General features: G+C 38.6%; 1 pseudogene; it reads left to right on the top strand.

Moving 5' to 3' along the window:
* The first annotated feature begins 894 nt into the window (after positions 1-894).
* Positions 895-2541, top strand: LOC122748065 (annotated as a pseudogene).
* The last annotated feature ends 14694 nt before the right edge of the window (positions 2542-17235 follow it).

The raw sequence follows: 17235 nt of genomic DNA, 5'->3' as shown, positions 1-17235 counted from the left end.
GTTGAAGTTTATGGTCTACAGTATCTGTTTGTCATTTATCATGGTGTGACAAGCTTTGTACCTGTTTAATGATTTCTAACATACAATTTTTGGCTCAGAATATTTCTTTTGCCTGAAAAGTACATATCACATGTTAAATGTCACTTCTTAAGAAGTGCCTTTGTCAGTGACAGCTAGGTGCCTCAATGGATCAAGCACCAGCCCTGGATTCAAGAGGACCTGAGTTCATATCTGACCTCAGGCACTTGACACTTACTAGCTGTGTGACCATGGGCAAGTCACTTAACCCCAATTGAATAACCAAAAAAAAAAAAAAAGAAGTGCCTTTGTTGATATTTTTCCTTAACTAGAAATTATTTCTCTTTTTCCAAAGTGGAATGTCTGTATGTATATGGCTTTTTTCTTTCCTTTCATATAATATTTAGATTTGTGATTGATGGGCATATTATTGTCCTTTGATCAACCCTAGAGTTCAACATATGCTAAATACAATAAATATATGATAATTATATAACCAAATTAATTTAGTAAGAGTTGATTTTCTTATCCCTACTAACAAACCACAAAACAATGAATGTTATTTGAAAATAAAGGAAAACAAATTATTTCCAGGTGACACCAATTTGCTTTAATTGTAGGAAATTTGGATTAAGTGTACAAGAGGATGAATCACATGGATACATCCTAAAACGTAAGCAAGCAAGAGGAAAATTATATATGAAAATACTTGGAAATCTCAACAAAAAGGACTTTCTCCACAGAACAGCTTCCGAACCTGGAAGAAAAGTGTATGGCATAGTAGCCACTAATAATTTTAGTTGCATGAATAAAATGATGAAAATTTAAGATAAATTTCTAGACAACTACAGTAAAGGGTAGAAATCTTGGGGAAGAATGTCCACTAATATTTCCACTACTGAGAAAAAATTGCTGAATCTTCAAGGGGAATTTTCAAGAAATGTGGAACTTCAAAATGAACTTTTCCAAGCTTGGGGAAGAGTTGTCCCTCAAGAAAATAAGGTGGAAGTTGCTAGGAGTGAAAATTTCAAATCAACAAAACCTTCATCCACAGAAAATGGAAGGTATAAAGTAGAGAGAACTGATAAGTGTAATGATAAGACCAAATTGAATATTCATCAAAAATTCCAAACTGAAGTGAAGCCCTACATATATGATAAGTGTGGGAATAGGTTCTATCATAAGGCAAGGCTAGTTGCTCATAAAAGAGTACATACAGGAGAGAAATCATATAAATGTGAAAACTGTGGGAAGAGTTTCTGTCATAATTCAAGTCTACATGTTCATCAGAGAATACATACAGGAGAAAAACCATACATATGTAAGGAGTGTGGGAAGAGTTTCCGTTATAATTCAAATCTACATTCTCATCAGAAAATCCATACAGGAGAGAAACCATATATATGTGATAAGTGTGGGAAGAGTTTCTTTCGTAATTCAACTCTACACGTTCATCAGAGAATACATACAGGAGAGAAACCTTACATATGTGATGAGTGTGCGAAGAGTTTCAATCATAAGTCAAGTCTAGTTGCTCATCAGAGAATACATACAGGAGAGAAACCATACATATGTGATGTGTGTGGGAAGAGTTTCAATCATAAGTCAACTCTAGTTGGTCATCAGAGAATACATACAGGAGAGAAACCATACATATGTGATGTGTGTGGGAAGAGTTTCTCTCGTAATTCAACTCTACATGTTCATCAGAGAATACATACAGGAGAGAAACCATACATATGTGATGAGTGTGGGAAGAGTTTCAATGATAAATCAAGTCTAGTTGCTCATCAGAGAATACAAACAGGAGAGAAACCATACATATGTGATGAGTGTGGGAAGAGTTTCAATCATAAGTCAAGTCTAGTTGCTCATCAGAGAATACATACAGGGGAGAAACCATACATATGTAATGAGTGTGGGAAGAGTTTCAATCATAAGTCAACTCTAGTTGCTCATCAGAGAACACATACAGGAGAGAAACCATACATATGTAATGTGTGTGGGAAGAGTTTCTCTCGTAATTCAACTCTACATGTTCATCAGAGAATACATACAGGAGAGAAACCATACATATGTGATGAGTGTGGGAAGAGTTTCAATGATAAATCAAGTCTAGTTGCTCATCAGAGAATACAAACAGGAGAGAAACCATACATATGTGATGAGTGTGGGAAGAGTTTCAATGATAAGTCAAGTCTAGTTGCTCATCAGAGAGTACATACAGGGGAGAAACCATACATATGTGATGAGTGTGGGAAGAGTTTCAATCATAAGTCAAGTCTAGTTGCTCATCAGAGAATACATACAGGAGAGCAACCATACATATGTAATGTGTGTGGGAAGAATTTCTATTGTAAGTCAATTCTACATGTTCATCAGAATATACATACAGCAGAGTAACCATACAAATGTGATGAGTATGGGAAGAGTTACTGTTATAAGGCAAGTCTACATGCCCATCAGACAGTCCACAAAGAGAAGCCCTATGCATTCACTGACGGTGGGAAAAGATATACTTAAGAAGTCAAATCTAAGTAACCACCTCAGAGTTCAGATGGAGAGAAACCCTATTCATCTAATGAGTGGGGAAAGTATTCTGCCAAAAGGTAGCTTTTTATTTTGATAAGAATCCTTAATATGGGAGAAATATAATGAATGTGGGGAGGGATTTTATATAAAAGTCAGTTCTCAGTAAGCATCATTGAGTCAACACAGAAGAGAAGCTCTATTTATGTGACATTTTGGGGAAAGGATACAATCAGAATTCAAAGTTTCATATTCCTCAGCATTTCCATGTAGATACAAATCTTTCACTGGAACTATTGTGGGAAGATTGTATTAAGAGCACCAATATATTAGATTCATTTGTCTCTGTAATGAAGTGATTATCATTTGATTTACTTCCTGTTGATACCTCTGAGCATTTCCAGTTCAAGGGAAAAATTATACTCATGAAATGAATGATTCATTTACTCTCTATGTTGATCCAAGAACCCTACAAACTAGACCCTTCAGTGGACATCATATATGTAATCCTTCCTTGACTTAATACTATTCTATGAAGCTACATATAAGGGACTTAGTTCATTGTCCCAACCTCTGAGCCATCTCTTCTGTGCCCCTTTATTGAAATTCATTCCTACATTCTTCTGTATGAGGATGCCATTTTTCTAGATAATTAATTGTATTGTTTCCTAGGATTCAAGGAAAATTTAACTCTTCACTCCTATGTTAGATTTTCAAGCATGATATCATAAATTATTTTCCCTCAATAAGTGCTCATATTAGGACATAAAAACTTTTTTTCCACAAATTTCTTTAACATCAGAGATAGCCTCATCTCTCCATCTTAAAGAAGGTAGAGAGTCATCCATAAGTGCAATATTTTAGATTGCCTCCATTAATGCTTCTCAGCAAGAAAGGTTCGTGTAAGTTTTTGAGGGAAAGAAACAGAGAGAAGGAGAGATACAGTTTATATTGTAGGTGACAGAAAAAAGAAATGGGAGATTTAGGAAATAAAGTTAGTCATAAACATGACCCATAAAGCAATCATGAGGTGAGGCATTTTCAGACCAATTATGGAGTTCCCTGGCTGCCAAAAGTGAAATATTTAATTTTGAGATTCACCAAAATTTCATCCTTCAAAAGGGGAAGATATCACAATGAAATCCTCAGTCTGCACTTGGTTGGACAACTATGAATAACTAAAGAAAGACTTAATGAGCAATTTTGTGGGTAGGGGCTTTTTTATCTTAAAAACTACTATAGAGGAATGGAAACAAAGGCATAATCTGCCATCAATTTTCAATTTACAGGAAGCAGAATTCATGTTTTTTTATTAATTGTTTTATTTAAAATGTACAATAAAAATTAACACACTGAATTAAAATGTTAGTCTTATCATTTAAACTTATGCTTCCCAGAATATTTTAATACTGTTTCAGCTGTTAAAATTTACATCAATCAACATATCAAGAATTTATAAAGCAGTCTTTAAGTATCAGGCTGTGTTCAAGGTGCTGAACATAAAACAGTCATTTATAAACACAATACATATATTTTATATGTATGCCTTTATACATATTCCATACAAAATACACTTATATGTATGGATCTACATGGATGTATATTAACTGCCTTTATATACATGCATAAAATATTTTCACACTGATGAACTGCACAGCAGTAGGTTTCCATTTAGGTTCTCCAGTCCTTCTCTCAGCCAATAATCCTCAGTAACAGGAGTTGCCAAGTCCAGCACTACCCCATTTTTTAGCTAACCTCCCACCCTGGGATAACTCAACCTCAGGGTAAACTTATCTGGAAAATGATGATCTGCTCAACTTGTGTTTTTCTCAATGGTGAATATATTCCCACCCTGTCATTTCTTCTGAACCTCACTGATTCTTGGTTCCTTGTTTCCCTTGTTTAAAGCTTGGTCGTGGTAAGCCACATAATACTCCCTCTTTCCCATGCACCTTAAATGAAACCTTCCCATCAAATCCCCAGTTATAATCTATTCAAACCATCTACTGTGCTCTTTCCAAGTCGTGCTTCATAGGGAACAAATGGTTTTTCATCTTAAGCCTTTTTCTATCCTGCTCCTTCTATCTTCTTGCTCTCCCTGAAGACTTGCTCCTCCTGATGACACTGCTTCCCTGGACTCTCTTTTCAGTACTGGGTGAACTTTCACCGACACCCTCCAACTCACTGGTTTCAGTGCTAGATTTCTGATAGTCCTGGATCCATACCGGCATTGCCAGTTTCTCCATCTATCATCATCACTCACTAACCTCTCTTCCTTTGGATGCAGTTCTCAGTGGTTAATAAACTCCTATCAAATCATGCTTTCTCCATGCTAGCCATTCAGAATCCCTGACAATCATTATAGAAATGTTATTTTCCATGTACCACTGACTATTCCCTTATTTACATACTCCCTTATTCATTCTTGCCCTCCTTGAATATCACCTTCCAGTTCTTCATGTCTTTTCTGTTGTGCTATTTGGAATGCTGACTCAGTAATTAAATACTTGCAATTAAGTCATTGCTTTCATTGTAAACCTTTCCCACTCTTTCCATTTTGGGATTCTCACTGTGACCTGTCTATCTGTTCATGGTATGGCATTCTTGACTGCCTTTTCCAGTGCTGCTGGAACTTTCCCTCTTATCCTGCTGCCTCATCGTTTATGGGGAGGGCACCTGGGACTTATTTGGCTCCCTGCTGTCTCTTCTATACTTTCTCTCCAACACTATCTTTTTATTCACCTCTCCTCATTTGATTCAAATTTACTTCACAAAATTTCTTGTGACTCCTATCTAACCATGCCCAGGCCACATTACCTAAGTTAGTGACTTCAATGATTGGTTCTGTGTCTCTTTCTCTATCTCAACCTTTGTAAGGTTTAAAAACTACATCAAATTCCTTGGTTTCTCCATTTCTCAATACAGTCAATTCCTGTGACCTATTCCTTCAAATTCACTTACAAATATGGATTTTCCTAACTTTGATTTTGCAACCATCCAAAATTCTTTTGTTGGATCACAGTATTTTACCATTCCTGCTGCCTTATGACTTTTATCTTTTTCCTCACCTTGATTACTAAATCCCTCTACCCTGTAAATCCCCCCTTCCCGTGTCCCTGGGGGTCAGTGAAGGTTAAGTGACTTGCCCAGGGTAACACAGCTAGTAAGTGTCAAGTGTCTGCACTGGATTTGAACTCAGGTCCTCATGAAGCCAGGGTGGGTACTTTATCCACTGAGTCAACTAGCTGCCCCCTACCATGTATGTAAAAAAAATTAATAACTTAATCTTATCTGAAAATTATATATTGGACTTTTACGGAAATTATAATTATATGAAAAATTATATCTTTAGAAATGTGAGATTTAAAATTGGATATTAGATCATAAATCTCCCCTACTTAACCTTTTCCTTAATTTATCTCCCAGACTAGTAAATGGAAGAAGCTTTTGGTTTTCTAGATAGACCTTTTATTGTTATGGTAGTCACAAGGTGATGTTGATTAGAAGGATAGGAAAGTAGAAACACAATACAAATCGTCTTAAGTCTAAGCTTAGTCTATATTCCTTATAAAAACTCACCAAAAGAGAAGGCCACCTTTGGAGAGAGAGACCAATTCAAGCGCGTGCTGTTAACTGAGAGCCGGGCCAAGTCAAACTCCAGTCCGCATCTGTCTGTGCAGCACAGCCAGGAGACCAGTGGAGCAGAAAAAAGCCCCACTTCCGTTCTCTCCTTGCCTTTTCAGCTTGCACCCCGGAAGTCGAGTGCATAGCAGGCAGTCTGACATGTGCAGCAGGTGCACTGGCGTGCGTAGCTCATGCCATTGGTCTCCTCCCCGAAAGGGTGGTCCTTAAAGAAAAACTGGTGTCTTTCAGTTATCCTAACCGACTGTTAAAAAAGCTTTCATATTTTTTTACCACATTTCCCCCCTTTGCTTCCTCAAGAAACAGAATGTTTCCTTGATGGAACAGTAAAAAGAATATAATAACTATTGCTAACTAATAATATGTGAACAACAATATAGAAAAGGAAGAGAGGAAAGTTTTGTCCAGAGGGGCGATTTTTTTTTTGTCCTCATGAACCGACGATTTGACATTAGTCTTGTAAAGGGAGAGCCTCTGCAGAGAGTACATGTTACAGATAGTATATATTATAACAGAAAGGAGATAGTAAAAGCTAATGAAGCAAAACAGTTCATATAAAGTCTCTGAGTTCTCTTGTCTTCTTGAAGTGGTAAGATGTCATCAGGAGGAAACTGGATTCTGGTCTGGAAAACTGGATTCTGGACTCTGGTCTGGAAAGCTGGATTCTGGACTCTGGTCTGGAAAGGTGGATTATCTTCTTTAACTGTTTGAATTGCTGTATTTTTTTTACTAAACCTTAGCATAGCATTGTCAATGATCAAATTAATAAATTCCATTACATTCCCTCCTTTATATCCTTAGACTTCTAATAGAGGGTTGAGGTAGTTATGCAATCTGTAACACTTTTTACCACCATGTGTCTGGATCAAAGCCAAATTTAGTATGTGTTCATGACACCTGAAAATGTTATGGAAAGGTTATCATACCATATCTCATGGTTCCAAGACAGCCAGTGATTGTACTAGGCCACAGGTGAGTTCAACTGAGTGAGATAAAAAGATAAATAAGTTCAGTTAAATTAGGTTAAATCAGGAGGGAGAGAGGATGAATACTGGCCTGTGCCTAGTAATTGTGCTCTACATAGTCACCATCATAAGCAAACCATGGACTTACGTATACCTGTCTCTCCTTTTGTTGCACATATATTCTCTCCAGGGCCTGCATCAGAGTTCACAGCAAGTTAGTCTCTGAAATGATAAGTTGCCATACTTCTGAAATCTCACATTAATTTCACCAAAGACAGTATGATGGTAAAAATGCGTGCTATGCTGCATAACTGAGAACATATTAGTGATATATACAATAATTCCAAACCATACCCAGAGTATAATGACATATACATAATAAACGAATGTAAATAGCTGATTATATTAGACATTGTTACATAATCTTCTTTTAGACATTATTACATAATCTTCTTTTAGCAAGTAGACCACATCATCTTATACATGAATTCTCTAGTACAACAGTAGCAGATACTTAAAGTGGTGATTAATTCATCAAAAAGAAATAAGACTTCAATTAGCAAGATTCAATATTCAATAGCATATACTTAAAATGCCTTTGAAAAGTCACTTAGTTTACAAAATTGGGTTTTTAAAGAAAAGCAAAAGAAACAAAAGTAAAAAAAAAGCAAAACCAAAACCCAAAAATAAAAAGCAAAAGATTCGCTAAGCACCCTTTTGTGCTCTTAAAGAACTTAAAGGTGTGGTGAATTCCAGGTCTTTTCAGTGCCTTTCAAAAGTCAAAACAAAACAAAAAACAAAAAGGATTAAAAAAAAATAGGTATAGGGTAGGGAAAGGGTGGGGGAAATTGAGGTGGGCCAGAAAACTAGGCCATGTGCTTCAGTGCTTTGCCTGTAGAAGGAAATGCTTGTTAAATTTTAAGGTATTTAAGCTGCTAGAGTTTGGGGTATGCCACATTGTTTTAACTGGTTCCCCAATTCTCTGCATGTCAAAGTGGCAGGGGTTTCTGAATTGTCATTGATCTTTCTAATGCTGTCATAATGTTCTTTATGGTAGAAAATGTGGAGTTCTCTAGCATCAGTTTTGTCTGTGCCACTGATTTTCAATAAAGGCTGATTTAATTGATGAACCACCACATTCAGCTGATGCTGCTTAGCAAATGCTACAATCATATCATTTCCTCCCCACTTTCCAAGTTTCTTTAATTCATCAACATATTCTTCAAAAGGGGAGTCATTTACCCTAAAAGACTCAAACTCTTGTCTATGGTTAATAATATAAGAAGCAGCTTCTTGTCTATGTCTGAGATGATTTCTACAGTGACCTTCTAGCTGGTCTGCTAAGGCCCTAAAAAGGCAATTTCTGTCTCCTGATACTTTACGAAGACTGAGTCCCAAAGCATTTAAATGATCAGTGGGATTATCAAATGGGAACTGCCTATTTCCTCTGAACTCTCTTTGCTCTTTAACAGTTGCTATCATTAGGGTTTTTAGCTCTTCAGCGTCTACTTCAGGTTTATCTGAAATCTCTTTACCTATGAATGGTGCAGGCTTTACATGAGAGCAATGAATCCATGAGTCGTTTTCACCAATTTTAATGGCAGTAGGAATTGTCAATAATACCTGAAAAGGTCCTTCCCAGGCAGGTTGGGTTCCACTGGTTCTCTGAAAATTCTTTACATATATTTTATCTCCTGGGTTGAAGTTATGCAATGAAAAGTCTAATGGTCCTGCCTGGACCACAGGTCCTGCCTCATGGAGTTCACATAGCCTAGTTTGTAATTCCTGTATATAGGGGGCAACAGAAGTATCACCTCCCACCAGTGATGTATAAACTGGGGAAAAAGTTTTAGCTTGGATAGGAGGGTGACCAAAAAGCATTTCATAAGGAGATATATGAAGTTCTCCTCTTGGTCTACTTCGTAGATAGAATAATGCCAATGGTAGAACATCAGGCCATTTCAAATGGGTTTCAGTACATAATTTGCCAATCATACTCCTAAGCTCTTTATTCATACGTTCAACTTGGCCTGAACTTTGTGGATGGTAGGGCATGTGGAATTTTGGAGTCACTCCCAAGAAAGAGTAGATTTGGGATAAAATCGAATCAGTGAAATGTGTGCCTTTGTCAGAATCAATGCAGGCTGGTGGGCCAAAATGAGGTACTATCTCTTTAAGAAGAATTTTGGCAACAAAGGCAGCTGTGGCTCGGGGCTGGGAAATGCCTCTACCCACCTAGTGAGCTGATCAACTATAACAAGGCAAAATTTATAATGTCCTGCTTTTGGCATAGTAATATAATCAATTTGTAAGTGCTCAAAAGGTGTATATGCTAGGGGATGCCCTCCATAAGCTTTGGCTTTAAAAGCATACTGATTATAAGATTGACATGTGGAGCAGCCCAAGCAGATTCGAGATGCTGTATTAGTCACACCTGGTGCTATACAGGTTCTCTTAATAGAGTCTACAATGACTTGTGTACCAAAATGGCCTTTTCTGTGAACAGAGAGGCATACCTGGTGGTAGAATTTCCAGGGAAGAAGTGGCTTACCTTCCAGAGACACCCAGACGCCATTGATCTGTTTCACCTTAAATTTCTTTTTCCACTTTTCTACTTCAGAATCGTCATAGGTTAGGTTGGAAGGAATATCCTCAGAAGGTGAAAGGTTAAATACATGTTTAGGAACTTCTAATGCAGCAAGCTTGGCTGCAGAATCAGCTCCTGTATTTCCCTTTGAAACAGGATCACTATTCCCTGTGTGGGCAGGGCAATGTACAATGGCTAGGGAAGAAGGCAGTTTCAGGGCATCTAAGAGGTCCTTGATAAGGTCCCCATTGGCAATAACCTTGCCCGAGGATGTTAGGAAGCCTCGTTGATGCCAAATCATGCCAATAAAGTGGCATATGCCAAAGCCATATTTCGAGTCAGTAAAAATAGTGGCACTCTTACCTTTGGCTATATTACATGCCTGTGTAAGAGCCACAAGTTCAGCAGCCTGTGCACTAAAATGGGAAGGCAGAGAAGCTGCCCAGAGGGTGTCATAATCAGAAACTACAGCAGCTCCAGTAAAACGGGTTCCCTCTCTCATAAATGAGGAACCATGTAAGTGACGGCTATCTTCCTGACAAATTTCAGCATTAGGAGAGGCCAAAAGTAAGTCATCAACATATTATACTAGTGTGGAGCCTTTAAAGGTAATGGAGGCCAGATCCTGCTGTAAAATTTGGGAAAATAATGTGGGACTGTCTACAAATCCCTGTGGGAGTCTAGTCCAGGTCCACTGTCTATTTTTCCAGGTAAAAGCAAATAAATATTGGAAGTCCTCATGTACTGGTATGGAGAAAAAGGCAGAGCAGAGGTCTACCAGAGTCCAGAATCCAGTTTTCCAGACCAGAATCCAGTTTCCTCCTGATGACATCTTACCACTTCAAGAAGACAAGAGAACTCAGAGACTTTATATGAACTGTTTTGCTTTATTAGCCTTTACTATCTCCTTTCTGTTATAATATATACTATGTGTAACATGTACTCTCTGCAGAGGTTCTCCCTTTGCAAGACTAATGTCAAATCGTCGGTTCATGAGGACAAAAAAAAAATCACCCCTCTGGACAAAACTTTCCTCTCTTCCTTTTCTATATTGTTGTTCACATATTATTAGTTAGCAATAGTTATTATATTCTTTTTACTGTTCCATCAAGGAAACATTCTGTTTCTTGAGGAAGCAAAGGGGGGAAATGTGGTAAAAAAATATGAAAGCTTTTTTAACAGTCGGTTAGGATAACTGAAAGACACCAGTTTTTCTTTAAGGACCACCCTTTCGGGGAGGAGACCAATGGCATGAGCTACGCACGCCAGTGCACCTGCTGCACATGTCAGACTGCCTGCTATGCACTCGACTTCCGGGGTGCAAGCTGAAAAGGCAAGGAGAGAACGGAAGTGGGGCTTTTTTCTGCTCCACTGGTCTCCTGGCTGTGCTGCACAGACAGATGCGGACTGGAGTTTGACTTGGCCCGGCTCTCAGTTAACAGCACGCGCTTGAATTGGTCTCTCTCTCCAAAGGTGGCCTTCTCTTTTGATGAGTTTTTATAAGGAATATAGACTAAGCTTAGACTTAAGATGATTTGTATTGTGTTTCTACTTTCCTATCCTTCTAATTAACATCACCTTGTGACTACCATAACAATAAAAGGTCTATCTAGAAAACCAAAAAAAAAAAAACCCTTTCATATTTTTTTACCACAGAAAAATTATTATTGGGCCATATATCCCTTTGTGGTCACCATTCAAATTTAAAAATATTTTAATTGACTTGGGACTACTTTGACTGGAGGGCTAATCTGGGGACTTTTGACTGGCTGGCTATCTGAGTATTATTAATTTAATATGGGCCATTTATAAAATTTCTCCATACTGGTCCACTCCCAAATTGATAAGCAAAAACTTAAGAAGCGTCTTATTTAAATAATCAAAGCAGAATTTATTTATAAAAATAAATGTAAGAGAAAAGGATTAAGAAATGCAAATTATACAACCTGTCTGCTTTTAATATAATAAGGGCCATTGCTACCTCTTGCCTCTGGGTATGCTCCAGCTTTGTCCAACTTTCACACTTTTTCGCCTTCACTCCAACTTCCCTGCTTTGCTTTTATTGCTCTGCTCCTTTCTTCTAACTCCAAGCCCCTTTCACTTTATCCATCCTCCCTGAAAAGCCCCTTAGCATCCTCACCTCTGTTGCCAAACCCCTGGCCTCTCTAGCATCTCTGAATTGTAGCCCTTCCTCACTTTCTCCAACTTCATTTGTGCTGACTGCCCCTTTCTTGCTTTCTCCAACCACTGTACCATCTCCCTACTCTCTTGTCAGTCCCCTTTTTATTCTTTCTTCCCTTACTGTCTTCTTAATCTCCTGGCCTTATTTTACTATCTTCTCTCATATATACACAAACACACACACACACACACACACACACACACATATATCTTCTCTACCTTCAAACCTTGGGTTCCCTGCACCCCTGCATGTGCCAAGCTAATCAGCTGGCTGCTTTAGGGCTGCAGCCAGTGGGGTGCTCGAGTGTCTCATGTGTACCATTCCCAGGGCTCCAGAGGCCCGTGCCCCATGCTGTGCACCCAGGGCCCTCCACACAGGCTATGCCAGAGGATGGTTTGGATGAGCCCAGGATCTCTGGGGTTGATTCCCGCAGGGCAGAGGGAGCTGGGACTTTTTTCCCCTAGCCATCTGACCTGGAGTCCAGTAAAGCCCATGGGGCTTTTTGGCTCAGCTGAAGTGGAGGGGGAGGGGCACCAGCCCCTCTTGCACAGAAAAATAACACCTATGGGCCTAAGGCTTTTTAATCTCAGCCCAAAGGCAGGGTCCCCAAATCAAAATAAATTTCCATAGTCCCCCTTTGCTTTGACAATAAACATTTCCTTGATGAAGCAGCAAAATAAAACACTATAACCTATGCTAGGACACAATGCCAATAATAACACAGGAAAAGAAAATTTTGTCCAGAGGGGCAATCCCTCATAGACTCATGCTTTTACAATGTCCACAGAGGGAAGGCCTCTGCAGAAGATACACATTATAGATGGTGTACGTAGGAAGAAACAAAAATGTCCATTTAAAGTCCTTTTAAATTTTGTCTTTGAAGGAGGGTTGAGATGTCATCAGGGGAACTGGACTCTGGTCTGGATTTTGACTGTCTCTGGTTGTCTCTGGAACTGCTGAGCTTTCACTAGTCTTTAGTGTAGCATTGTCCAAAAAGGTTCAATTTAAATAATGAAAGTTCTTCAAAAAACAGTGAAAGTTCTTCAAAATATACAAAACCAATTTAGACTTCATACACAGCAAATATATCAGAGTTCCCCCTTTTGGAGGATGTTTATATCCATAAGCAATAGAAAATTGAGACAGTTATTATATTAATAACACTTTTTACCACTATATGTCTGAATCAAGGCCAAATTTAGTAATGTGTCCATGATGACACCAGAAAATGTTATGGAAAAGTTACCATACCACATCTCATGGTGGAGTGACATTTAATAATTATGCTAGGCCTCAGGTGGATGGATTCTAACCATGCCACCAGACTGAATGAAAAAGCCAAATTATGTTAAACCAGGTACATGGGCTAGAGCTTCTATGACACCAGACTAATTTTTGGAGTGAGAGATGTGCCCTACATAGCTGCTATTATCATCAAACTATGAATTTACTGAATGTATTTGGACTAAGGGAATTCTACCTCCAGGCATCTCTGAATGGTTGTTCTCTCAGCCTCCATTAGGGCATCTTACGTGTACCTGTCTCTCCTCCTGTTGTACATATATTTTCTCCAACATCTGCATAGTGGAGTTGAACCATCTCCATAAAGCTCAGTGTAAGAGCAGTTAGTCTCTGAAATGGTAAGTTTCCATAATTCATAAATCTCATATTAATTTCACCAAAGGCAATATGATGATAAAAATGTGTCTTATGCTGCATACCTTAAGACACACTTGTAATTATATATGTATATGTATATGTATATATGTATGTATGTATATATAATCTTAAACCATAACCAGAGTCAGTTGGGAAAGTGGTATAATGACCAATACAACAAAATTACTACTCTTTCACTAAAGATAATAATAAAAGCTATATACATAGTCACAATGACATATTAATGATAAATGAATATAAATGACTTGATAATATTAAACATTATTACAGAATCCTCATTAGACCACATCATTTTGTCCATAAAATTCTTTCTAGTACAATGACAATAACAGATATTTTAACTGATAAATAATTTATCAAAAAAAAGCTCAAACATCAGCATACTTGAAATGATAAACAATTTACCAAAAGAACTAAAATATCAGCGAGACTTGAAGTGATAAGCAATTTACCAAAAAGGAACTAAAATATCAGTGAGACTCAATGTTCACCATCTTACAAATTAAGCAATAGGGTTCAATAACCCTTTCTATAAATTAGAGCCATATGCTCTTTGTAGAGAAGTTCTTCACCTGCAAATGGTGCAGGTGGAATGAGATGGTGAGGACCAAACTGGGGTCAAGCAGGAACAGGAACAGCAATACCAGCAAGCCGGTTCAATTCTGCTACAGCTGAAAGATGCTGGAAACCCAGCTGCAAAGATACTTGGATAGAAATTTTTTGTTAGAGCCACAAGTGACTTAGCAATTTCACCAAAACAGGGTATCCATTGCCTGCAATACCCAGCTACTCCCAGAATGGCCCTTAGCTGCTTCTTAGTTAATTATGCCACTCTTTGGGCTTCTAATAATCAATCATAATATGTTTCCCCAACTTTAAGGGTCACATGAGGTTTGTTATTCTGGGGAAGAGAATGGAATAGAATAAGAGGATTAATGTATTCAGGATCTTGGAAAATAAAATTTTCAGTATTTACTGTTGTCTCCTCCCCTATACACTGTCACTTATCTATATTTCCCTGATCTGTACCCCTTTGAGAGGGTCTGTGACTATTCTCATTTTGCTCCTTTATATCTCTCTGAAAAGGCCTATAAATGTTTTGACTCTGCCTCTCTGTATCTCCCTGAAAAGAAAGATCTATATCTACTTTGATTTTGCTTGTAATAAGGTTTATAATTGCACTGACTCTGTCCTTCTGTACCTTCCTGATAGGGTTTTCTAAAGTTATGCTGATTTTGTTTATAATAAGGCCTGTAATTGCCTTGGTTATTTCCTCTTTCATAAAAGTTTCCCTGATTATTTCTATTTCCCCTAAAAAAGTCCTTAAGGCTTTTGGTCATTACCCATTTCAATTCATGCCTTCTACTTCTACACTCTCTCAACAAGTGTGCTTGCTTCTCACAATTGGCAAACATTTAACTCTTTGACCTTAGAGCTCTGGTGCTAGGATACTTCTGTGGGTATGTTTTTCAGCATCCTGCATGAGAGGCTTCTGCTGACGTGATTTTAAAGACTGGTCAACATCTTTTTGTGAACTCAGGTTATTTCTAGCAGAGGGAGCTCTGGCATCCCTCTGGATACATGGCTTACTATGGGTACAATTCTTTCTCTCTCTCCATAGTTGTATAAGAAAATACCATGCTAGAATATTAGTAACTGAGAGAAAAAATTACAATTGCTAGAGCTATTATTACTTTACCATAATAGGACTCAAAATTGGTCAAAATTATCCCCAGTAATATTAACCATGGGCTCATGGATAAAACAGATATTATGTGGTCCCAGAACAACCCAACGGTAAAAGGCAAGAGGTAAAATAAATATTCACTCATGGTTCAGTTTAAATGCTAAGGCTTTTCTCTGCTAGAGGCTTTCATAAAAATTAAGGGAAGGAAGTGGGTGGAAAAAAATGTTTCTTTTTATAAAAAAAAAAATTCCTAGTGGCCTTTAAAAAAAAAGATTTACCAGGTTAGGTTAGAAACTCCTAGTTGGTTCACCAATCTTTATGTAAAAACATAATTTAACTAATCCTAATCTAATTTGAAAATTTATATAACTGTGGGATATATGAAAAATTATAACCTTAGAAAAAATATAATTGGGCCATAAGTCCTGCCATGGTCTCCATTAAAATGTAAAAATATTTTACTATCTTGGCTAATTTGGGGGGCCTAATCTGACAAGGGGCCTAATCTGGGGACTTTTTGACTGGCTGGCTATCTGACTGTTATTAATTTAATATGGGCCATTTATAAAATTCCCCCACACTTGCTCCTCTCAAAATTGATAAGCAAACGATTACGAAGCCTCTTAATTAAATAATCAAAAAGGTATTTATTTATAAAAATAAATGAAGGGCAGATAGGTGGCACAGTGGATGGAGCACTGGCCCTGGATTCAGGAGGACCTGGGTTCAAATCCAACCTCAGACCCTTGACACTTACTAGCTGTGTGACCCTGGGCAAGTCACTTAACCCCACTTGCCTCACCAAAAAAACAAAAAACAAAAACAATGTAAGAGATAAGGGTTAAGAAATGAAAATTATAAGGGGGCAGCTAGGTGGTGCAGTGGATAAAGCACCGACCCTGGATTCAGGAGTACCTGAGTTCAAATCCAGCCTCAGACACTTGACATTAGCTGTGTGATGTTGGGCAAGTCACTTAACCCACATTGCCCCTCAAAAAAAAAAAAGAAAAAAAGAAAGAAATGCAAATTAACCTCTCTGCTTTTAATAAAATAAGGGCCCTTGCTGCCTCTTGCCTTAGGGTATGCGCCAGCTTTCTCCAACTTTCACTCTTTTTCTCCTTCACGCTAGCTCCCCTGCTTCACTTTCACTGCTCAGCTCCTTTCTTCTAACTCCAAGCCCCTTTAACTTTGTCCACCCCCTTACCATCTAAATTTCCTTTCTGTACTGCTGCACTGAACACCCATAGTGAGATGGATTGAACCCCTGTATCTCTCTCTCACAGACCTCCTTGTGTTCTCTTAGTCTTCTGGCATTCTCTCTCTGTCCATCCTCTTCTCTGTACCTTCTAACTGAAAAGCCCTTTCTTCCACTCCTCTGTGCTGATTGCCCCCCTCAGCATCTTCTCTCTCACTTTCTCTGTCCTCCAGAGTCCTTCTCTTCTCTTAATCTTCCAGCCTCCTTTGGGCTGAACGCTCCCTTATCTGTCTCTCTCCCCCCTCTCTTTCTCTATCCTACACGGTCTTCCTCTTCTGGCCTTCCTTTCACTGTCTTTTCCCCTGTATATATGTTCCTTCTCTCCCCTCAAAGCTCACGATCCCTTCGCCCCCACACATGCCAAGCTAATCTGTTGGTTGCTCTAGGGCTGCAGCCAGCGGGGCGTTTGAGTGTCCTGTGTGTACCACACCCAGGGCTCCAGGGGCCCATGCCCCCTGCTATGTGCTCAGGGACATCCACACAGGCTATGGCAGAGGCCAGTCTGGATGAGCCCGGGATCTCTGGGGTAGATTGCTGCAATTCAGAGGGAGCTGGGGCTTTTCCCCCCAGCCGTGTGACCTGGCATCCAGTAAAGCCCATGGGGCTCTTTGGCTTAGCTGAAGTAGAGGGGGAGGGGCACCAGTCCCTCTAACACAGAAAAAAAAAACCCTGAGGGCCTAAAGCCTTTTA

Source organism: Dromiciops gliroides, chromosome 3, assembly GCF_019393635.1.
Source record: "Dromiciops gliroides isolate mDroGli1 chromosome 3, mDroGli1.pri, whole genome shotgun sequence".
Taxonomy (NCBI): Eukaryota; Metazoa; Chordata; class Mammalia; order Microbiotheria; family Microbiotheriidae; genus Dromiciops; species Dromiciops gliroides.
Note: the sequence above shows the minus strand (reverse complement) of the source record. Positions and strands in the feature narration are given on the sequence as shown.